Genomic DNA, 25,137 nt, shown 5'->3' with positions numbered 1-25,137 from the left:
AGACTCAGAATGTTTGAGGGTATATGAAGGTATTTGTCTTTCATACTTTCATACATTTAGATTCTTATAAATATTTCTGCAACAATTCTGAATGTAGGGGTTTTTTGTTTTCCTTCAGAATGGGAGGATGACCAGCCATTTGTGGATTTCACAATTCCAACAGAGTGCCAAGGAGTCCGGGGTGACAGCCAAAAGCCTTCCACAAGCTACGCAACACGAATGCTGTTAGGAGGTATAATATCTAGCATTTTATCCAACTACAAAACCATTAGTATTATTTTTAGAAACTAAAGGGAGGAGGAGTGGTATTACATTATTAGGAATTTTGGTGATAGCCTTTTGTTTGTTTGTTTGTTTAACCAGAGTCGGCCTGCAAAAAAGCAAAAATGCATGGAGGTGAACTTCCCGCATCCCCAGCAGGCAGCGTTAGTGGTGAATCTATGCCTGTATCTCAACCAGAAGAGGAGATATGTCATTCTATGCCCCCGCTACAAGCCCCTAACTCTGCAAACTGTCAGAATATGAACGCTATTTATCTGGATATGGTGCAATCATGGGAGAAGCCTATCTGAAATTTCAGGGCTGTGGAACACTATCATCGATATAGATTTGCTAAACTTGACTGAATCCAGTCTTTTGTAGATGCTATAGAGGCTATTCATAATGCAGTACAGACTCTTTTGAATAATGTTGCCTGAGACATAGGTCCAAACGATTTTGTTCGACTTTGGTGGATGCAGAGGGGCTAAATCATCCTCTCTTTTCTCTTAGGAGGCTTGTGAATGATTTAAATGCTGATGATTTTCTGATCAGTGTTAAAAATCTGCTTCAAAGCAAGGCAGAGATATTGTGTGGGTGTGTGTAATTTACTATTAGTGGTTACTATTGTGAAGAACAGGGAGGGGGTGGGCTTAGGAAGTTAAACACTGTACTGCTCAGCAGAGTGCTAAAGAAAAAAAGATAGCACCTAGTAGATTTCAATGTGGAAGGTGAATTTCTGTGTTTTGCCAGCTGTTTGTTCTATCTGATTGGTGTGGATGATAGAAATCAAGAAATTATTACCAGGGCCAGGGAACTTCACAGCAGGCTGGGTGTTTCCACAGAAAACAGGATTGACTGTACTCAGATATACCTCTTTGAAGAAGATTTAAGAGTCACTATAAAGATCTTGTTTTATATGCAGGGCGGGTGGAGGTTTTTTGTCACAGGTAGCCCACAGCAAGAAAAAATAGTGTTTATATTGTTACACGACAAGCATTACTACAGCATCAAAAATATCAAGGGCTTCCTGGGTGAACGCTATTTTTGTAAATTCTGCCACACACCCTACCACCACAAATTTAGTCATGGCTGTCAATATATTTAATTTAATTTTAATTTAATAATATTTGTATACCGCCCTTCTCCCTGAGGACTCAGGGCGGTTCACAGGGCAGAATAAAATACTAAATACAAACATTAAAAAGAGATTAAATGATTGCCCAAGTTAAGACAATTGGAATAGAATTCTAAAACACCAAGTTAAAATTAAGACACCAAAAATAAAAAACCCCACCAATCCCCATCAGGCTAGGCCGGCTTGAACAAACAGAAACGTCTTGAGATCGCGACGAAAGGAGCGAAGATCGGGCGCCATCCGGAGCTCTACCGGTAGCTGATTCCACAGCTCTGGGGCGCCCACAGAGAAGGATCTCCCCCTGGGGGCCACCAATCGACATTCTCTGATCGGTGGCACCCTGAGGAGGCCCTCTCTGTGGGAACGCACAGGGCGCAGGGAGCTTGATGCCGGCAGCAGATGTTCCCTAAGGTACTCCGGCCCCATGCCATGGAGGGCTTTAAACACCGTTACCAGTACCTTGAATCTCACCCGGAAGACAACTGGCAACCAATGCAGCTCACGGAGCAGAGGTGTAACGTGGGAGTATCGGGAGACTCCCAACACAACTCTCGCGGCTGCATTCTGTACCAGTTGGAGCTTCCGGGTGGTCCTCAAGGGCAGCCCCATGTAGAGAGCGTTGCAGTAGTCCAGACGAGAGGACACGAGCGCATGAGTGACCGTGCACAAATCATCCCGGCTAAGATAGGGCCGCAACTGGCGCACCAGGCGAACCTGGGCGAAGGCCCCCCTAGTCACAGCTCCTATATGGTCTTCCAAGGTGAGCCGTGAATCTAGGAGGACTCCCAAGTTGCGAGCCCTATCGACGGGGGGTAATAGTTCACCCCCCATCGTCAGAGGTGGAATATCCGAATAAACCCGGGATGAAGGTATGCAAAGCCACTCAGTCTTGTCGGGGTTGAGTTGAAGTCTGTTCCTCCCCATCCAGACCCGAACCGCCTCCAGGCAACGGGACATCACGTTGAGGGCATCACTGGGGTGGTTTGGGGTCGAAAGGAAAAGTTGGGTATCATCAGCGTACTGATGATACCCAACTCCAAAGCCACGAATGATCTCACCCAGCGGTTTCATGTAGATGTTGAACAGGAGAGGCGAGAGGACCGACCCCTGAGGAACTCCACAAATGAGAGACCTCGCGGTCGACCTCTGCCCCCCTGCCAACACCAACTGCGAACGTCCCTGGAGATAGGAGGAGAACCACTGTAAGACTGTGCCTCCCACTCCCAGTCCCCTGAGACGCTGCAGCAAGATACCATGGTCGATGGTATCGAAAGCCGCCGAGAGGTCTAATAGGACTAGAACAGAGGAATATCCCCTGTCCCGAGCCCTCCAGAGATCATTCACCAGCGCGACCAATGCCGTCTCCGTGCTGTGCCCGGGCCTGAAACCCGATTGGTACGGGTCCAGATAATCCGCTTCATCCAGGACCAGAGGGAGCTGATGCGCCACCACACTCTCAACAACCTTCACAAGAAAGCGAAGGTTGGAGACAGGACGAAAGTTGTTCAATACAGCTGGGTCCAAGGCAGGCTTCTTGAGGAGAGGCCTCACCACCGCCTCTTTCAAGACGGCGGGAAAGCTACCCTCACTCAGAGAAGCCGATATAACTGCCTGGAACCAGCTGCGTGTCCTCTCCCGGGCTGCATAGACCAGCCAGGAAGGGCACGGGTCCAATAAACATGTGGTGGTGCTCAGCCTCCCCATGATCCTGTCCACTTCCTCCGGAGTCACAGAATCAAACTCCTCCCAGGTGATATCGACAAGACTGCCCATGTCCTGATCGTCAGACTCTGCCCAGTCAGAGTCCAGACCGGTCCGAATCCGAGCGATTTTGTCTGACAGATGTTGGTTAAACTCCTCGGCACGGCCCTGCAAGGGATCCTCCCTCACCTCCTGATTTAGGAGGGAGCGAGTCACCCTAAACAGGGCGGCCGGGCGATTATCTGCGGACGCGATAAGGGTGGCGAAGTGGTTAGACCTCGCCTCCCTTATCGCAGCGAGATAAGACCTAATGTAGGCTCTTAGTCGCAATCGGTCGGATTTGGATCGGCTGGACCTCCAACCGCTCTCTAGGCCCCGTCTCCGACGCTTCATCTCCCGGAGCTCCGCAGAGAACCATGGAGCTCGACGGGATCTGCACCGGGTCAGGGGCCGCAGGGGTACAACCCGGTCAAGAGCCTCAGTGGCCGTCCTTTCCCAGGCTTCCACTAAGGCATCTGCCGAGCTGTGAGCAAGGGAGGCAGGTGGGGACCCCAGCGCTGCCTGGAACCTCTGGGGATCCATTAAGCGTCTGGGGCGGTACCATTTAATTGGTTCCAAACACCCATGGCGGGGGGTGGCAAAACGGAAGACCAGCCGCAGGAGATGATGATCGGTCCATGACAGGGGCATAATAATTGGAGAGCCCCCACCAAGATCATCTAACCACCGTCCAGATAAGAAAACTAGGTCAAGGGTGTGGCCTCCCTCATGAGTCGGTCCCGAAATTACTTGCGTCAGGTCCATGGCCGTCATGGAAGCCATGAACTCCCGAGCCAACTCAGATGATCCTCCCAGCGATGGTAGATTGAAGTCCCCCAAAACTATAAGTTTCGGGAACTCAACCACCAGCCCAGAGAGGACATCGAGCAGCTCAGGCAGGGCTGCTGCTGCGTGACTAGGTGAAAGGTACACCAGCAGCAAGCCCAACTGCGCACCAGGGCCGCATCTCAGAAAGAGAGACTCACACCCGACTATCTGAGGAACAGTGGCCTCCCGCGGACATAAGGTCTCCCTCATAACAACAGCCACACCCCCACCCCTACCCTGAGCCCGAGGCCGGTGCAGCACCCGGAAACCTGGTGGGCAAAGGTCAACCAGAGGAATCCCGCCCTCTGGGCCCAACCAAGTCTCCGTGATGCAAGCCAGGTCCGCCTGCTCACCCTAGACCAGATCACGGACGAGAGGAGCCTTATTAGAGACAGACCTGGCATTCAAATACACCAGCCGGAGCTCAGGGGGCTGCACACCCTCACTCCCGGGACCTTGGGGTAGAGCCAGAGGGTCGGAGTGCCCCACCGCTTGTAAGCAGCGGAGAGGCCTTCCCTGAGATCGATACGGCCCTCTGCTCCTACATCTGCTGCCATTCCCTGATGTCGTGGGAATAGGTAGCCCCACGACCAGCCCTGGAGCCCCGGAGGTAACCGACCCCCGCTCCTCCCCCCTGCGATCTACATCGGCAATAGCCAGAACAGCGGTTGTTGGATAGCCCCCCTTGTCCAAACAACCAAAAGAACCCTCCCGCCTCCCTAACCCCCTAAAAAATTTTGACAGAAAAATAATCAGGGGCCTCTTATTAGGTCTACGTCAAAGGCCCCTACCCATGCCCAGCCAACTCTCAGGGTCCCAATAAATGGGCCCTTCCTCGAGGTTATATTCGGCTGGCAAGGCGGGTCGCACCCAGGAGGGGGGAGCACCCCTGAGGGCGAGCAAGTCCGTGGAAGAATATTTAAAGGAAGGCATAAATAGCAGTCCGGGTCGTAGGCAGTCCATAGATAATTGTCCGTGAGGAGGATCTATTCAGAGGGGGGTGTCCCAGGCCTCCGACCAGCCGCTGCCACTCAGCTGGATAAACCCCCTGGGCAGGCCTACCACCGTCCTCTCACGACGGCCACAGAACCAGTTCTCAGGGGGATGGAAGTCTGGAGCAACCACACTGGGTATAGCATGCCCCATAGAGCTCTCACCTCTAGGGGCAGCAGGTGTAGATTCGGCCAACCTCTCACAATGGCCAATACCCAGAGTTCTCTGTCCTTTGAGGGTGTAAAGGGCAATGCGCAGTCGATTATAAAGGCAGAAATAACAAGCCATCATAGTCAATTCTGCTAACGGCCAAGTCCCCCGTTGTCCCGTCATTCCCAGAAGTTGTAACTGACCACCACTCCATGGGCCCTCAGTTCCATAATTATTAGGGCCCTCCAGACTGTGGTCAACAAAGATTGACTCCCCCAGGACCATTGCCGGTCTTCCAGGGTCCTTCAAAATGACCCAGGTCCACAAGGCTCCACTGGGCTCCACCGGAATCCACCGGCTAGCCCAGGAACCTTCAGGGCCATCAGGAACAACGGGGGTGCCAACCCATCTGGGATATGCAGAACCAACCGGGGGGCCGGCGAACCGGTCATAACGCCATCGCTGAATCATCAAAGCCGCTGCCGCTGGGCCGTTATGGACGCCGACGCCGCCATCACCGGAACTCCGCCAAAGCCGCAAACAATCCGGGGAAAGCCACCGCCGCCGCCGATGAAAAGCGGGCCAAAAAGGCCCAGGCGGCAGCGGGACAAACGGTCCGGTAGAAACAGGCCAGACCACAGCAGTCGATGGTAAAATGGCCCGAAAACGGCCCGGGAACAGCGCCGCCGCCGCTGCCGTCATCGTCGCCATTAGGATAGAGCAAAAAAAAACAACAAAAAAAACCGACGTCGATGCAGACAAAAAGCAGAGGCAGGCCGATCGAAAAAAGCAGCTCGCAAACAGCTCTGTCGCCGCTGCCGCCGCCGAAACACCACCGCCGCCAGCCGCCAGGAACTCCAAACGCCGCCGAAAGGCCGAGAAAACCGCCCGACATGATAGGAAACTCCGCGACAACCAGCTGAGCAGGCAGAGAACCAGCTGAGCAGGCAGAAAACCGAAAGCCCAGCGAAACGCCGGTCAAGCTGGCAGAAGAGCTAACCAACTGCAGAATTCATCGCAGCCACACTTCCCCCAGCCCAGGGCATAAAAGAAAAAACCCTGAGGGGCTCCTAAGACGCCTATCTTCTCGGCCCTGCAGAGCTCAAACCTCACACGGCCGCCCGCACGTCCGCCATATCTGCAGAGCATGCCTCAAGCAAGAATGTCAGGAGGTGGAGGCAGAGAAGACGCACTGCTGTAGATGCAAAGTGCTTTGCCGGTCTAAGGTGTGTCTTGAAAGACACACACAACTCGCTAGGGAGGGGAAGGTTGACTGTAAGAATAAAGCATATTGTGAAACATGTGGGGTTTACGTCTTTACCCCCCACAAAAAGTGCAAGGAAATCAAGTGTGGACAGTGCTCTGAGAAGGTTGAAAGCTTGGATGGGCATTTATGCTTTCTAAAACCGTTGGTCTGACCGCGAATTGGCGAAAGATACATCATTTATGATTTTGAATGCTGTCAAGAGACAGGAACCCATATACCTAATTATGTCTATGCCAGGGATATGTTGAAGGAGTGGTATGATAAAGACATTGTGAGTTGGGATTGTTTTCGTGTTAGATGCCTGGAACAGTTTATAAAGGAGTTTATAAATCTTAAGTTTAAAGGATGTACTTTTATTGCTCACAACTCCAAAGGTTATGACGGGTACCTAGTACTGAGGCAACTGACCTGTGAAAAGGTTAGGGTTCAACTTATAAGTCAGGGGGAAAACTGCTGTGTATTACCCTTCTGGATTATAAGATTCGGCTTATTGATAGTCTTTCATTTTTACCCCTTAAATTAAGCAAATTACCCAAAGCTATGAGGTTTCAAGGCAGCAAAGGGTATTTCCCCCACTTGTTCAATACAATGGCCAATCAAGACTACATGGGACCACTCCCTGAAGCCAAGTATTATAGCCCTGAAACCACGATGCCCGGGGAAATAGAAGAATTCATGAAATGGCATGCTGCTAATACAGGTACTGTGTTTAAACTAAAGAAGGCTCTGGCTTACTATTGCAGACAAGATGTAGATATATTAAGAGAGGCCTGTATTCGATTTAGGGAACAGGTGATGGAAATGACTGAGCTTGAGTTTCTCAAGAGAGGTGGGGGGGATATTGTTGAGGAGATAGAGATTCGATGCATTGACCCCTTCCAATATATCACATTGGCATCTGTCTGCATGGCACAGTACTGGTTCATGTATTTGATGAGTGATACCATTGTGTTAGCACCTTTGGACAGTTATCACAAGACACAGAAAAGGTATTCATCTCCAGCGATTCAGTGGTTGATGCATATAGAGTGCACTGAGAATCTTCAGCATGCTCTGAAGGGGGGTGAAAAGCAAGTAGGCAAATATTTTTTGGATGGTTTTGCTGTCATAAATAGAACTCCCACAGCTTTTGAATTTCACAGTTGTTTTTTTCATGGGTGCTCTGTCTTCTACTCTGAAAAAGACTTCAACAAATTACTTGATTCAACATATGGTAGCCTGCACAACCGTACTAGGATTAAAGAAGAGTACCTCAGGAGCCAGGGTTATGCTGTGCGCTGCATCTGGGAACACGAATGGAGGGCCTTGGTGGAGGCTGACATCTCTTTGAAGCAGTTCCTAGTTGAGAATAAGCTCCCAACTCCTTTGAATCCTTGAGATGCTTTTTTTGGTGGCAGAACAAATGCCACATGCCTGTACTACAAACCAAAACCCGGTGAACAAATCTTATACTACGATTTCACCAGTCTGTACCCTTTTGTGAATAAGACCAAGGAGTACCCAATCGGCCATCCACAAATCATCTACCAAAACTTTGGGGACATAAAGCAATATTTTGGGTTAGCCAAAGTCAAAGTGTACCTGCCAAGGAATCTCTGTCACAAATCAGGGGGCAAATTAATGTTTAGTTTGTGCGCAACCTGCACAGAAAAGCTGCAAACCACCCCCTGTAAACACAGTGATGAGGAAAGAGCTCTGACTGGGACATGGTGTACCGTTGAATTGAATGTAGCCTTAGAAAAAGGCTACAGAATTGTTGAAGTCTATGAGATCTGGCATTTTGAAAGAACATCAAATGGGCTATTTTCAGGTTATATGAACATGCATCTCAGACAGAAACAGGAAGCCAGTGGTTTCCCTGACTGGTGAAAAACAAAACAGGATAAAGAGCAATATATTTGGGATTATGAAAAGATGGAAGGTGTCCACTTACAACGTGACCACATTCAAGTAAATCCTGCTAAAAGGCAGATTGCTAAACTCTTCTTAAACTCGCTGTGGGGCAAGTTTGGGCAGAGTACCAATCACCTGACCATATCCGTGGTAACAAACCCTGAGGAACTATTCAAATATCTTTTTGTACCATATTACGATGTTTCCTCATGCGAGTTTGTGGATACAGAAACAGCCGTTGTGACATAGAAAACAGCCAAGAACCACCCCACCAAAACCACATGCAGTAATGTATTCATTGCCAGCTTTACAACAGCTTATGCGTGGCTGGAATTATACAGGCTACTGGATGGGCTGGGCGATAGGTGCCTGTACCATGACACTGATTCAGTCATTTTTATAAGTATAGAGGGGGCGTGGACACCTGCTTTGGGTGATTATTTAGGTCAACTGACAAGTGAGATTCTGCCAAACACTACGATAACAGAGTTTGTTGCAGCCGGTTCCAAAACGTATGCTTATGCTTTGTCCAACAGTCAAGCGGTGCTAAAGGTGAAGGGAATCACACTAAACTGTGGTAATAGCAATAAGGTTAATTTTGACAGCTTGAAAGATTTGGTAGATGATTATTGTCTGTCTGGTGCAGAGAGAAAAAAAGAGATCAGGGTAGAACAGTTGGGGATTGTTAGGGTTAAGAAACAGTGGACCCTAGAAACGAGAGTCCTCCATAAAACTCTAAAAGTAGTGTATAATAAAAGCTTATTAAAGAGTGAAGATTACTGTACGGTGCCTTACGGCTATTAAGGATGGTGGAAAATATTGCACAATTTGTACACCCCTTCTCCTGTATTATAAGTGGTCTGTCCAATTCTGGCAAATCTTCTTTTATCAAACAAATGTTAGAACATGGTGATGTCGCGTTGTCTCAATTGCCTCAAAATATTGTATGGTTTTATAGCTGCTGGCAACCTCTGTACAAAGAACTGCTTAATAAATTCCCTTATATTAAGTTTATGGAGGGGCTTCCATCTTCTTTTGAAGATGATGATTTGTTTCTGCCAAATCAAATTACTCTAGCCATGATAGATGATCTCATGGCGCTGGCCAGTGAGAGCAATCAAATAGGGAAGGCTTTTACACAGTACATTCATCACAGAAACCTGAGCATTATTCTCATACTACAAAACCTGTTTTTTCAAGGTAAGAAAATGAGAACAATAGCTCTGAATTCCAAATATTTGGTTTTATTCAGCAACCCCCGTGATCAGATGCAAATTGTCACACTGGCCAGGCAGATGTATCCCACTAACACAAAGTATTTTTTAGAAGTATTCCAAGATGCCACTCGCAAACCACACGGGTACCTTTTGGTAGATTTGGCAGCCACCACTCCAGAATCCTACAGGTTGAGAACAGGACTCTTCCCACCTGATTGGCCTGCTGTTTACACAATGAAAAAGAAGTGTAAAAAGCAGTAGCCCGGCTGCCTTAGCACTAATTCATTTAAGATGTCAGAGAAGGTACGTAGAAATTGGGGGCTTTTAAAAATCTTAATAAAGGCTGGACCAAGACAGAGAAAAGCCATCTTATGCAATGCTAATAATGACCTGGTGGGGGCAATAGCAGAAATAGCTCTGAACACCCTAAAAGGAAACCTTCCTCTGAAACCTTCACAATTCCGGTCTCTAAAGAGAAAGAAAGGTGTCATTAAAAAGTTGAGTGATAGAAAGTTCTCATTCAAAAAGAAGAAGCAGATCATACTTCAGTCAGGTGGTTTTATCGGTCCCTTACTAGGGACAGCTATTCCACTGTTGACTAGCCTGTTAGCTGGATAAACCATGGATCATGCCAGGAAAATGTATCTGGTATCATGTCATCAGATGGAGCAACTACAGGGCAGGCCCCCTACTATGGGGGCTACAGCCACTAACTGGTTGGATGCTGAGATGCGTGCCATTCTTCAGAGAGCTGATTTGTGTGAGGATGACAAGATTAAGCTCTACAGTTCTGCATTGCAGAGGTATCTAAGACTAACCAGGCAAAATGAGTCTGAAAAGGACAGACTGAATCTCATTTACCCACTGGAAGAACCTCGGCCACTTCCAACATTACCAGAACAGCCGCCACAGCCATCTCCGCAAGACACAGCGATGGCCGAGATCCTAAGCGGTGTGAGCACCCATTACAGGAAAAATGTGGAACTTTTGCTGAACAAAATGAAACAGCATCAGGACGTCTCAACCTGGGATGATTACGGTACCTTTTTATACAAAGGGGTCCCTATTCCTGATACTAATATTTTAGACTTGGTGAAAGGAGCTTCGCAGCACCGAGCCCCTACTGAGAAGAGGAAACCTAAAGGCTGGGATGACTTTATGAATTCTATGGCTGAGGTGAATGTTCCGACCTCTGTGTTGGGGTCTACAGCTGTTAAAGAGCAAACAGAAAAGTTGAAAGATTCTCTGGTTGTTAAGGATGAAACTGCTACTAGCCCCGACTCTGTTATGACAGCCCCTTTTGGGACTCAGAAGCCTCTGTTTACCGGTACCCATTCTAGTCCTTGGACATTAAACCCTAGAAGTAGGTTCAGGTTTGGTGACTGGCTCAATTTGTAAAATGAATAAAAACACAGTGAAACAAGTAAAAATGTTTAAGTCTTTTTCTTTATTTTACAGTAAGGCAGGTATGTCTGCATGCTCTGGTGACGGTTACAGGTTCCAAGTCCCCTTCCCACCTTTATAGTTTTTACAAACAGCTTTACAATTTGATAATTTTTAATATTGACATTGGAGTACATCTTTAAAATATTTTCATAGTCTACTCCTTTAGTCCGGTTTGGTAGAAAAAACGCACAGTGTTGCCCGCAGGTCACAGCACTGGGGTGTTGCAGTTGGCGTTGGTGAAATGTGTACTTCTCAGCTTGCTGCTCTAAAAACATCACTATGGAGCCAGGAAAGTCAGGGCTATCTGGCGGTCTTCCATAAGAATAAAAAAATTCACCATATCTGGGAGATGGAAAGTAGAGGGCTAGCCAGTGTTCACCAGGCAGAGTGTGAGGGTGGGTATTTACAATTAATCCAAAAGGTCTTTTGGAGATTTGTCTCTGGGGTAGCAGGTCACAAGGGTAGGTCACCCTAGAAAGGCTGTATTTCCAGAGAACAAGTGGCGGAGTTGCAGTGTGTCCATACTCACATATAATCAAAAAGCACATTCCTTGTGTGACTTATTTCAATAAGGTTTTCAAAGATTGCATAGAGAATCATGTTGACGGTGTTGCGGAGGGGCTGTGCAAATCTAATTTTGGCTCTGAGGTTACCATTCCTGATCAAAGAATAGTGCTCAGAGCACCCCTGATCAGGACTTAAGTCAAAACAATACAAAGTACAGTATACCCTTGGTTAAACTCTTACCAGCTGATTAACAGTGGCCTGTATTTCATGCCTTTGCCTGTGGCCTGTACCATCTGCATGTATTCTCTCACAAAAAGACCGTGCTCATAATCAGGCTGAAGAGGCTTTGAAGGAATCTGCTCGCCATCACAATGCAAGGTGCAAAAATTGACATTGCAGTGTTGAAAATTGAACAGGTTTCTTTCATAATTCCCACTAAAAGATGCATTGTCCACAAACCCAATCACTAATTGTTTAGGTAGCTGCCCCAGAAATAGATTTTCCTGATTACACACAAGGCTACCTGCAGGAATGCTGTAAACCTTCATCCCCACTCTATCAATGGGGTATTTGGCATTGGAGGTGAGCAAAGCTTCTGCATGACCAAGGCGCACTCCTGGGGCTACTTTTATATGTTTTACAAAGAAAGAAGCCACCAAGAGTTGCACTTTGTAATTCTCATTGCCATCCTTCATCATGCAAAATTCATTTCTGCTTCTTGTGAGTTTGACTTTCACGTCAACGCTGTTAATTAGCAGTCTGTCTTGAAAAAACAGATCACTATGCAGAGGCCCTAGCAGGTCCCATTTACGACTACCGGCCGTGTGTCTTGCTCTCACTTTGAAACCGGAGTTCCCAGTGGCTGTCAGTAGAGTACTCTCCATGAGGTCCGAGTCATCTTAGTAAAAGCCAGCACATCACCACCAAAGTTCAGAATCAGTTCAATCATGGCCCGGCAAGAATAGCAATGATGGCTCTGTGTAATGAGCCGATCTCCCAAGGTAACATCCAGTTGATTAAACAGTGATGCTATGGGGTAGTTGGCCAGGGCCACCCTAGCCCTGTCATCAATATCCGATCCATCAGCCTTTACAATCTTGCAACTCACATACAGCAGGGTGTTGTTTAAATCCGTGTAATGCTCACCATGCCCCGTGATAAAAAATTCCAGGGGAGCATTGGGTGTCAGCGTTGATAAAGGTGGGATCTCGACATAGGTACTGTTTTCAATACTGGTCTGTGTAGGTGCCAGTTGAAAAAGATCCAGTTCTGATTTAACACATTCCTCTGAAGCAGAATGAATAAATGCCATATTGTATTAGAATATGTTTTCCTTGTCACAGGGCTTCGTCTTCTGCGCACTTCTCCTCTTGGTATGGTGGGGCTTTTTCACAATTCTTCTTTTTTTAAATGGAATAGGCGGGCCCAATGCGTAATTCTTCCTGGCTATGATCATCCCTGATCCGTCCTGCCCCCTCTCAACAACACGGGATACAAGATGCCCCTCAACATCTCTGGCAATGTTTTTGGCAGCAGATTTCACATGCAGCTTAATGATTTCTAATCCTCACCTCAAAGAAGGCATTGCTTTTTGAAAAAGCCCACGGAACAGACCCCCTAAAGCTGTCCCGTACATAATGGAGGCTCCTCAGAAGCCTGGAAGGCCGCCACCAGCTTGTGCCCTGTAGTAAGCCACATAGTCTTGAGGGTTCCCATGCTCCTTGATCACAACCATCCTTCACTTTTCCAAGGCCTAAAATGAAGCTTGACAATCACCTTCCTGTGATAAAAATGCATGTTTTTGTCCTGATCGGTTTTGATTTCTATGGTAATGGTATCGATGTGATGTTTGCTGACTGGTACATAATGTGGGACACGGTGGCTCAGTGGGTTAGGATGCTGAGCTTGTTGATCAGAAGGTCGGCAGTTTGGCGGGTCGAATCCCGAGTGCCACGTAACAGAGTGAGTGCCTGTTACTTGTCCCAGCTTCTGCCCACCTAGCAGTTCGAAAGCACGTAAAAATGCAAGTAGAAAAATAGGGACCACTATGGTGGGAAGGTAACAGCGTTCCGTGCGCCTTTGGCGTCTAGTCATGCCAGCCACATGACCACGGAGACATCCTCGGACAAACGCTGGCTCTTCGGCTATGAAACGGAGATGAGCACCGGCCCCTAAAGTCGGAAACGACTAGCACGCATGTGTGGGGGAACCTTTACCTTTACCTTTACCTTTACATAATGTGAATGGTCATAGGTCATTGTGATGAAATCATTGTCTTGCCCTCGCACGGGCACACAGCGCAGTAATGGCACATAGAAGTCGTCCACTATCTGGAGCTCTACAATGTCTGTGTAAACATATAAGGTGCTGAATACAGGGAACATACCTAACAGATGTCCAGGTTCTCAGCTAACTAGAATAGTGTGCGGTTCATCTCCTTTAAGATTAATTTTTTGACCCACTGAATCATAATGTAGGGTTGTCTTAGGTCCGTCCTTGATGTTTGATATAAGCTTGTTCATATTTTCTAACAGATGTTGGATGCTGTTATAGTACCCACTTCTCAAAGAAAAATGCCATCTCTTTCTCTCGTTAGCAATTTCAAAATATCCAGGTGAAGTTAATGTGTGCCAACTATGTGGATACTGTATCTCTGCTAGCCCTACTTCCCATGATCCTGGAAGATCCAACGATCTCGCTAATTGAATAGTAAAATTAGAATTTTTGTTTTGGGGGGAAATTGCTGCTGATGCATTGCTGGGTAGGGTAAACTCCTCCATATCAAAGATGTTGTACTTCAGTCTCCTTAACCCAACTGTTGAACTTCTCTGGCCAGCCAGTCCATTTGACTAGAAACTCTCTGTGTCTCCCCCAACCTCTTTTTTGGACAATTTTCTCTATTCTGTATATGCACTGTTGGTCAGCAGAAACCTTTTGGAACTCCTCAAAGTAAAAAGCCCCCTTTACAGGGTCACCCATGTAATCATTTAATCTATACAGAACTCTTTCCCCCCCTTGTCTCCAGTTCTTTGATTATGAATATCTCATCTGTATAGGTTTGCTGATAGCCCTTTTCAAACTTACCCCTCAGTCTGGATACTCTGACATGATCTCCCACCTTAAGACATTTTTTTCTTTTACTTTTTAAAGCTACCCCATAAAGCCTCGTCCACACATCCCTTTAGTTAGACAAATTTACGCTGTTGGGATCAGTCCCGATGCTACGATGGTAAGTGCTATTGTACCCCTGAAGAATATCTGCCAAAATGTCTACATACCAATGTGTATTTCTAGCTGTGAAATATCGCCAGAGTTTGTTTTTTAGGGTTCTATTAAACCTCTCTATAATGGCTGCTTTAGTTTCACTATGAGTGACAAAATGATGAATGCCATAACGTGCTAAAAGTTTCTTCAGCGGGATATTCAAGAACTCTTTAACTGCATCTGTCTGTATTTTTCAGGGTGCGCGTCCTGTTTCAAAGATATTCTGGAAGGCAGCTGTAACTTCTCTCCCTGTTTTATCAGATAAAGGGGAGGCCCAGGCATATTTAGATAACACATTGATAACTGTTAAGATTGTCACTGCGTTTTTTCTGTTTTGTCAGCTCAGCACATCTCACTCTGTTTTTCTGCCAGCTGCATTGTAATCTTATCATTGTAACCAGGGTGATTGTCACATGTCCAGCCATGTTTTGGTTTCATGTCTGGATCTACTATGATCTGCGCATGTCCAGAAACAAAGTTTACTTTCTTTCTCCTTTCCTTTGTGCTGTCTGGTGAGATAGACATGTAGTCATGAGCCTTTCTTTGCTTTTATAAGTAATTAAAAGTTTTATAGTAGAATATATGCTTTGGGGTTTCTTTATTTTTTACCTGATGTTCATCATGCATCAAATGAACCACGGTTCATCGCCCTCTGATAGTGAGTTTTTGATTTATTCCCTGACAAAGATGTACTTTTTTCCATGGTTCTCCTTAGAAAACATGGAGACATCTATGAGATCAGCCTGCCATTGATGATCTAAGCCAGACACTACTGTTTTATTTCTAGGAAAATTAATTCTTACAGGCTTGTGAAGCATATAAGCGTGTTGCCCTGACAGCCACGTCTTGACTTGTTTCATGGTAAGGTTTTTATCATGTTTTCTAGCTTCCTGAAAAAGGCTATTCATACCTCCATAACTACCTACACATCCTGGTGTATAATAAATATGGCTTAGAAACTTTTCATGCAACATTATACTGAAAGAAAACTGACAAATGGTAAGGCATAGACATTAACACAGTCTTTTATTGGTTATACAGAGTTCAGAGGGGTGGCATGGCTCCACCATCAGAAAAATACCCCTCATCCCCACTATCAGAATCAGAAGATAAACCCCCCATAACATGCTATTTTACAATACAGTGACCCCCCTGTACCCCCCATCCATGTCCGCAGTCGTAAGCAAGCCAGTCTTTACACAAATTGCAGCTCTTTAACTCACAGGGTTCATAGCATGGTCTCTGGGATATCTCAGAACCCCAGTTATAGTCTAGATCAGAAAAATCTGCAGAAGCTTTGTGACCGCTGCGATTACCACAGGAATATAAAATCGGGGTGTCTTGAAGTGTTTGCTGTCTAGGCGTTATTAATTTGGAGTCTGCAAAATATAAAGCACATCCTGCTAGTGTGATAGCAGCGCCAGCAGCATTTACATTAACATAAATAAAAACATATTTTACTTACCATTTCAGGGAGATAATGTAGCATCATTCATCATTTCACAGGCTGTACGGTAAGTATTCTGCACCTCATCATTAAAGTTACAACACACCATGCTACAGCCAGGCAAAATGGACCTGAATAAAAAAAATTCTTTATCATAACCCCTGCAACAGATTTTGTCGCATTCTTCCAGCTGGGGCCTTGTGTCAGACCATGTGACGCTCACTTTTGCAGTTGTTTTAAAATCAGCTTTGGAACCAGAGTTTGCCATCTTCAAAAGACTGCTGGAATTAAATCGCTAGCTGTTCAGACCTGCCTGTACAATCTCCCCTGCGCATGCTATGACACGTCCTTGAGCCTTGCGCCTGTCCAGAATCACGGGGTATGACATGCCCAGGCATGTCCCGAACAAGGCCTAACCCCCTTTTTTACTATCAGGCACAAACATGCATGCCTGGATCCTCAGTCCTATGATGCCCGAACAAGTCTACTTCCCACCTGGCTGGTTGCCCCTTGTGAGCATTTTAATTCCTGTTAATATTCCTTGTCTTTTTGCTGTAGGGGGTGCAGAATAAATTTTATTAAGGCCGTGCTTTGTACAGTTACATGTACATGTGGATTTGAGGGCTCAATTGACAAAATATGTGACTTTAGAGTTTTACAAAGGTAAATACCAGCTGCGGGTTTTAAATGGTTTTTTTCCCCCTCACCCTGCATTCGAGAAAATGATTTTAAAATCTCCTAGAAATAAATACCTTTTAGAAAAAAGGGGGTTAAATGCAGGCCCTGGCCGCCTTTTAGGGCCTCCTTTTTTCCCTGCTTTTGAAGCGCTGATTTTTAAAACTCCACAAAAATTAAAAGCATCCTTAGGCTAGAATGATTAGAAATAAAAAGCATTTATTATTATTATTATTATTATTATTATTATTATTATTATTATTATTATTATTATTATTATTATTATTATTTCACAGCTTCCCAAAGTAGGGCTTGTTTCTCAAAAACACAGGACTCTGTTAATTATTTACTTTATTTAGCTTATTCTGTTTGTTTTGAATGTCCATAGAATTAGTCTAGGGTTAAGCTAATCATGTACCCAGAGGCTTGACTGCCTTGACTTATTGATAGGGGATAGGTTCAAAACGGCTTATCTGAAAATAGGGTTGCTAGGGTTACTCTTGCTTATCTTGATGTCACTTCCGCTCGCCATATCTGAAAATAGGGCGGTTATTTCTGCATAGGGCCATGATCTGCTGATGTAATCAACACCACGTGGGTTTGTTTACTTTGATGATATCACTGATCAAAAGTGCTGATAATTTTCATTTAAAAAGGTATACACTCTTACTACTATGGGATGTGGTGGCTCAGTGGGTTAGGACACTGAACTTGTCGATCAGAAGGTTGGCAGTTTGGCGGGTCGAATCCCGAGTGCCGCATAACAGAGTGAGCGCCTGTTACTCGTCCCAGCTTCTGCCAACCTAGCAGTTCGAAAGCACGTAAAAATGCAAGTGGAAAAATAGGGACCATTACGGTGGGAAGGTAACAGCGTTCCGTGCGCCTCTGGTGTCTAGTCATGCCGGCCACATGACCACGGAGATGTCCTCGGACAAGCGCTGGCTCTTCGGCTTTGAAATGGAGATGAGCACCGGCCCCTAGAGTCGGAAACGACTAGCACGCATGTGCGGGGGAACCTTTACCTTTACCTTATTACTACTATAATGTATTAGTTTCTTGGCAAAGTTGTTTACACTTCTTTGTTTTCAGACAAAGACTTCGACCAAGAATAAATCTCTCCATGTATTGTGAATGTGGCAAAGCTTGAGGACTACTACACGGCTTACAAGTTTGATCTTTGTAAGTGTATTTGAGAGAAGCTAGGTTGGGAATATGTTATTCTTTAAAATAAGCATACAATATTTAGATTTACTGTCCTGCACTGATGATGATACCTAGTTCGGTAATGAAATATATTCAGGTAAACAACTTACTGTAACTCAGAAAGCACCAAGAATTCCACAGCTCAACCTTGATCTACAGATATTCTCTTCTATTTTCCACTTTGTTGGTAGTTGCAAATAATTGGAAGTACTGGGACCAAACTTTTATATTGTATTTGACAGCAACTGGGGCAGAAAACACACACAGTATTTAAAAAGACCAATAGCTACTTTGCCAAAACCTATTGGGAAGAAGATATTCACAGTTTATAATTTGTTAGTGTTTTTTTTAAATACCAAACATCCTAATTATGTTGAAGAAATTCTTAGGATATATGAAATGTTTGAACATTTGTTTTTAAACTCAACCTATGTCTCACATTGATGGAATTGAGTAAGTTGTGTCTTAAAGCTAATAGACAAGAGATTGGGTCTTTATTGAACGAGATCATTAGAGCCAAAACACTGCTTAGCATTAAAGAACAACAGGTTGAAGGGTGAACGTTATAAGATTCAGATCTCACACTTGAAAAGGCTTTGGAGATTCATTGTACTTCAACAGATAACACAGGCTCTGCTTCAAAGTATGGACCTTCTTAGTGAAACAATAAGGAAATATATACTATACAATTGATGGATAGGGTATGCGAAAGATTATAAGAATTTAGAAGATTGAAAGTTACAGTGGAAAGCTCAAAACAAAGATGTTTTCACTGCTAGGTTGCAGAAGGTGACTGATCTAGATGCTCAACTTCAAACTGTCATATCAATAATAAAGAAGGATTTCCCTACTCCAGAAGCTGCAAAGCTTTTGGGAGATGTGAAGAATTTACTACATTGTCAGAACAGCATTCGTTATGTGAAAATGAGAGTAGCTATTCCTGCTTTGCAGGAGCAAGAGGTCCTTTCTCAGCTTTGTGGTAGTCCTCAAGGAATTCAGAGATCTAAAGCTCAGGAAAGGAACTTAGCATATGGCTGACATGCAGGTGATACTAAGCAGGCAATAGAGAAATAACCTGAGGGTGCTCCCAGTTGGGGGTCATTTAAGATGCGATTAAAATTATATATGGTTCCTGATTCGCCCTGGGGGGAAAATTGAGTATAGATAATGGAATTTTATAATTGTGATTGATTATTATTCTAAACAACAGAAGAAGATAGTCTTAATAAATAAAACAGCAAAGGCAGTAATTGAAAGCATAAAGCTTTTTTTCTTCTTATCAAAGAATCCTTGGAATCATATACCTTGTAAATCAGGAATGTGAACAGTCTGAACATCATAATGAATCTAAACAATGTCTTGGTAGTCCAGTGTATTCTCAATTTAATTGTACGATAAAAGGGCAATTCAGTCTATGAAACAGCTTATTGGAAATTCTGAAAAGTCTGGTGGACAAAGTATGAGCCGCCCTGAGTCCTTCGGGAGATAGGGCGGGATATAAGTCCCATTAATAAATAAATAAATAAATAAATGTAGTTTAACTGTACATTGAAACACACCACTTACTGGAAACATTATGCCCAAATATTAATGAAGAAGGTGCTGCCAGATATTCTCCTGGTAACCACAAAGGCTGTTTCAGTAACTGAATAATATAACATATAATATAATGTCAAGAGTCAACTTCCTTGTGTTCAGGATAGATAAAATGATCTTATGTTTATGGGCAAGCCACTGGTAGCCTGCAAAAAAAATGAATGCAAGCCAACTAAGATAGGATTCTTTCTGTGGTGAAGCAGAAAATGTGACCAACTGCATTCATATCATGTGATGATATTAGAAGAAAGGGTGCATCTTCATAATCAGTAGCATCTTTATTACCAAACATGTACTTGCAGAGCCTAATCATTTATGAGGAAAAGGTGGACCAAATATTGCAAAATCCCATAGAATTATAACTAGGAATGTTACATTTAACATTGAGTAGTCATGCTGGAATTGGAGTACTCATATGGTTAGGGATGTTGAGTCAAAAGACCATTGAGAAGCTGATAGCTCTGCAGTTCGAAACCTGAGAGCAAGCAATATAACAGATGAGCTCCCATCAATTTCTCCATGTTCCTGCCAACCTAGCAGTTCAAAAGCATGCAAATGCAAGTAGATAAATGGGTACCACTAATAGTGGAAAAATAACAGGGACCTGAAAGGATCCCCCTTGGGTGTTCCTTGGGCAAAGGTGGCTAATCTTTCAACCTGGAAGCACCTTGATAGATGCTTCCAACGTGGATGTAGTAGTAGTAGTAGTAGTAGTAATAGGCATGCTGTATAATGCCATCACAGGCATAGTTAATATCTTAGGGACAGCTTGCAAGTGTCTGACTCCAAGACTATGTGTTGGGATAATGGATTCTGCTTAGTCAGTAAGAGATAGTTTAGGTATTTTATGGATTATGTACCTGTCATTATTATTTTTTAAATAAATGGAGATTTGTGGGTGTGGTGAGTGAGTAAGTGAGAGAGAGAGAAAAAGAGAGTGAGAATATATTATATGATAAGTTTAGTTGAATTTTACTGTAATGACAAAAACATCCATTAAAATGATGGCTGAATTCCCATATTAACTAAGGTGTGGTTATATCATGACTTATTGAATAAACCATGTGACTAGGATTATCCTGCACACTAAACTATTTATAACAAAGCATGGTTGGTTGAATGCAGCATAACACACTTCAGATTTTGAAGTTTGAATAGATCAATATTCTGAGGAGTTCAATTTATAAAAATGTCAGAACTGAGGAGAACCAGCCAGGAATCACAGAACACATTATCTATGACTGAAAAAAGATGTCTCATTCAATAAAGGATTGAGAAGAGCAATTAACACCGGTTATAATAATAATAAAGTTGGAAGGGACCTTGGAGATCATCTAGTCCGACCCCCTGCTCAGGCAGGAAGCCCTATACCATTTCAGACAAATGTCTGTCCAGTCTCTTCTTAAAAACTTCCAGTGTTGGAGCATTCACCATTTCAGGAGGCAGGTTGTTCCACTGGTTAGTTGTTCTAACTGTCAGGAAGTTTCTCCTTAGTTCTAGGTTGCTTCTCTCCTTGACTACAGTAGTTTCCATCCGTTGCTTCTTGTCCTGCCTTCAGGTGCTTTGGAGAATAGCTTGACTCCCTCTTCTTTGTGGCAGCCCCTGAGATATTGGAACACTGCTATCATGTCACCCCTCACCCTTCTCTTCATTAAATTAGACATACCCAGTTCCAGCAACCGTTCCTTATATGTTCTCATGCCATACTTGTTCTTTCAGACCATTTTCCACAGATGTAACTGGTTTTGGATTATGATAAAACTTATTTTATTTATACTGCTATTGTGGCCCAATTATGAATGGTTGTATAAAACTAGAACTGTAGAATAAATATGTTCACTAGTCTACAGTATTCACACCAACTCCATTTAATTCTGAATGAGAAGTGAAAAACTTTTGGGGAATTATAGAACAACTTTATGATGACTTTACAGACAGTATCAAAGAATGACATTTACTTCCTCCATGAACAACATCCCAGTCTAAGATTATACTGAAGGTATGCGCAACAAGATTACTACCATGTGAGACTCTCATGTCCATTAATTTTCATTTAAGGGATATTGATAAGCAAAACTGAACAGCTCCTCTAGATTCTCTCAATAATTCACAAAATGCTATAAGCCAGTATGGCATCAAACATGATAATGATGTGGAAATGGCCAGGCTTGGGATATATTTCAGGACTTCCAAGACCAATGTGATTAAGAAGTTTACTGATGATCTTTGAAAGTATCAAAGACCAACACATCCAGAGTACCAATTAAGAGCAAATGTGGTGGGTTGTTTGTTTTTACAATACTGGTCAATTTGCAGGGCTGATTAAAGTAAATACTACATTTTATTCTTGTATTCAGCAACTGATAAAGAGGCTTGAATTCAGGGAACTTCTGGTCCAGAAATACAATAATGACAGACACATTTCCTAGTCTCACACAAATCATTACTGAAATCCAATATTGCTAAAAATCAACAATAAAGGAAGTAGCTGAACTTCTCGTGATAGAAAAGTGTGCTCTGTCATCATTTTTTATAGAAGTCTGCCAAACTTGCTTGCAGTTTTTGACATACCTACGACAGAGACAGCTGCAGAGAACAGCATGTGATAAGAGCACCTAGGTGGCCTACTGGTGCTCTGAACTGAAAATGAATGTGCTAGAAAATTGGATATTTATGTATGCTGATGAAAAGGCATGGTGAAAAAAAACCCCTTCACCACAGTACTCCTGTGGTCCTCATTGGCACATGGCCAAAGATGTTGTTCCTGTTTCCCAATTACTGGGTTGTATAGGATGCATTCACTCTGACACACATGTACAAAATGGATCTTCCACAAGAGAAAATTACTTACCTTATTGTTCTATTGCCTGTCTTTCTAATGGAAGCTATTGCTGCTGCTGCTTGAACATTAAACGTTTGGCACATTAACTAATATAATTTCTTTTTTAACTATTGCCTTGGTCTTGGTATTAATCTGCATTGTAAACAATGCCCGTCCCCACCAGGCACTTGCTTTTGGTTTGGTTGGCTGCTGAGGTTGGTATTTATGTTGTTGTAATTGCACTCTGTGCATTCTCTTAGCTCAGTTTGCATGATATGAGGAAGCTGCTTTCTTTGTCAGGGGTCCATTTCATCTGAATTAAGTTCCTGGTCAATTTCACCTAATGGGAAGATTAGCAACAAAAAGCAGTTTTTGAGCTTTCAGCCTTTAAACATCTTGATGGGACCAGAAACAAATCAGAAATCAATTGTAATCTAACACCAGGATGATGTGCTCACAGCAAGCAATATTAATTAGCAATATGGCTACCATATTCTATTCCAGTTGCAATTTCTGGATGATTTTCAACTAGACACTATTTACTGTGTGGGATCCTTGGTGCTCTCTGAGCTTGCTTGTTTTCTTGCAGATGTTTCATTACCCAAACTAGGTAACATCACCAGTGTTAGTCACTGCTAGCACTGATGATATTACCTAGTTAGGGTAATGAAATGTCTGCAAGAAAATAAGCAAGCTCAGACAGCACCAAGGACCCCTCATTTCAACCCTGATCTACAAATATTCTCCTTCATTGGTACTATTTCCTGTGGCCATTTATTGTCTTTATCAAAAAAAGTCCAAGGCATCTTTACTTGAAGAATGTCCAATGCAGTTTTTATTCTAGCCCAACAGGATATCGAAATGAAATTATGCAAAGAAGAACAGGATTCTCCCTGTCCATCAGCAGCATAACTCTTTGAAAATAAAACTGAAAGACTCCAAGTTTGACATCACAGGAGAAGCCAGCAAAAGAAAGACACCTCTCAAAAATGGGCTTGCTATAGCTTAGAGCTGCAGGAGGAAAACATTCCTACTTGGGAAAGGGAGTTTGGTAGTGACTCAGACATAACAGCTGTTCCACCCTAAATGTCTCTCTTCCATACTTCCATATTGGTCAATTGCTGCAGAGCAGATTATTGATCCCTGCCCTTTGCTTCCCATGCACCCACATAGAAAAACACACAGAGTGTTCTGTACCAGCCTGCTACCGGCCCTGCAGAAAGGGCAGGGACAACCCCTTTACAAGAAGGCAAGAGGCTGGAACTAAGCCTGCCAAATTTATTAACATAAAACAGAGCAAAACAAGACACGAACCATGAAACAGGAGCTATTCAAGCGGTTGCCTTCAGCAAACCAGCCCTCCCACGCATTCCCCTTTTATACAGTTCAGGGCGTGGCTTCTCTCTGCCTCCTTCTGAGGTGCCCCATTGCCTTCCTCTGTTTACTCCTGATTGACTGCCTCCTGCGTCGGGCGTCCTTGAACAGGGCCAGCTGTGGGTCATCTTCATCCACGCTGTCAGGCTCAAACAGCTGGGTCTCCGTTGTGACCAGGTGGGAGGGGCCTGGCTGAGGGCTCTCATCACCAAGCTCTCCAACCCCCTCAGCAAGCTCTCCAACCCCCTCAGCAAGCTCTTCAACAACCCCCTCCTCCTCAGAGTCGTCCGACCCAACTGCCGAACCCACAGGCTGACCCTGAATCACAACACAGAGATGCAACATGAGGGAAGCAGAAAAAAACACAAAGGCACAATGCATTACAGTGAGGGGTCCTTGGTGCTCTCTGACCTTGGTCGTTCTCTTGTAAGCATGTCATTTCCCAAACTAGGTAATGTCATCAGTGCTAGCAGTGATTAACACTGTTGATGTTACCTAATTTGGGTAATGAAACATCTGCAAGAAAACAACCAAGCTCAGGGAGCACCAAGACCCCTCATTTTAACTCTGAGCTACAAATATTCTTCTTTATTACACATTACAGTAATTCGTTAGATATAAGAGAATGTATCTGCCTCCTTTGGCCATGACTGGTAAAAGGGTTGGAAAGAATCCCAGAAGCCATTTCTGAATATCTTCATTCCTTCCAATCCAGTAGAATTAAAAAAAAATATGTAAAGGAAGACAAGTTCAGCATAATGATTTTCCAAACCCAGAAGTACACCATATTTGGTATGTGAAGTAAGCTATGGCTTACTTAATCATGGTTTACTAAATAAATGATAAAGTCTTGGTCCACACAGAATGTTATGTCAATATTAAAACCCACCACATTATAGTTTAAGATTAAGATTAAGATTCAAAGATTCGACTTTGAAAGGGCATCACAGGCCATCTTGGACCCCACGGAAAACTTTGAATTGTAGTCATCCCTGTCAGATGTAATATGAGAGAAATTTCTGGCATGGATATTTGTAATTGATTTCTACCCACAAGTTTCAGGATTGTAGAAAGCTAGAAATCCTTTTCACATTCTCAGTATTACAGAATTCTTGTAACTTTTAGCATCCTATACAGAATAAAACAGCAAATGTACTTGCTGCTTATAAGGATTGAATGCAGGAAATATATATGTAATGCACTGATACTAGTTTTAGCACCTCAACAACTATTCTTTTCAATATTGCACCTTTTATGTAGGGGTAAGGCAGATGGAGAAATAAAACTGCTTTTAGATTCAGGGCAATTGCTGGCATAGGT

Source organism: Vipera ursinii (genome assembly GCF_947247035.1).
Source record: "Vipera ursinii genome assembly, chromosome: 3".
Classification (NCBI taxonomy): domain Eukaryota; kingdom Metazoa; phylum Chordata; class Lepidosauria; order Squamata; family Viperidae; genus Vipera; species Vipera ursinii.
The sequence above is the reverse complement of the archived record's forward strand: the minus strand, read 5'-3'. Positions refer to the sequence as shown.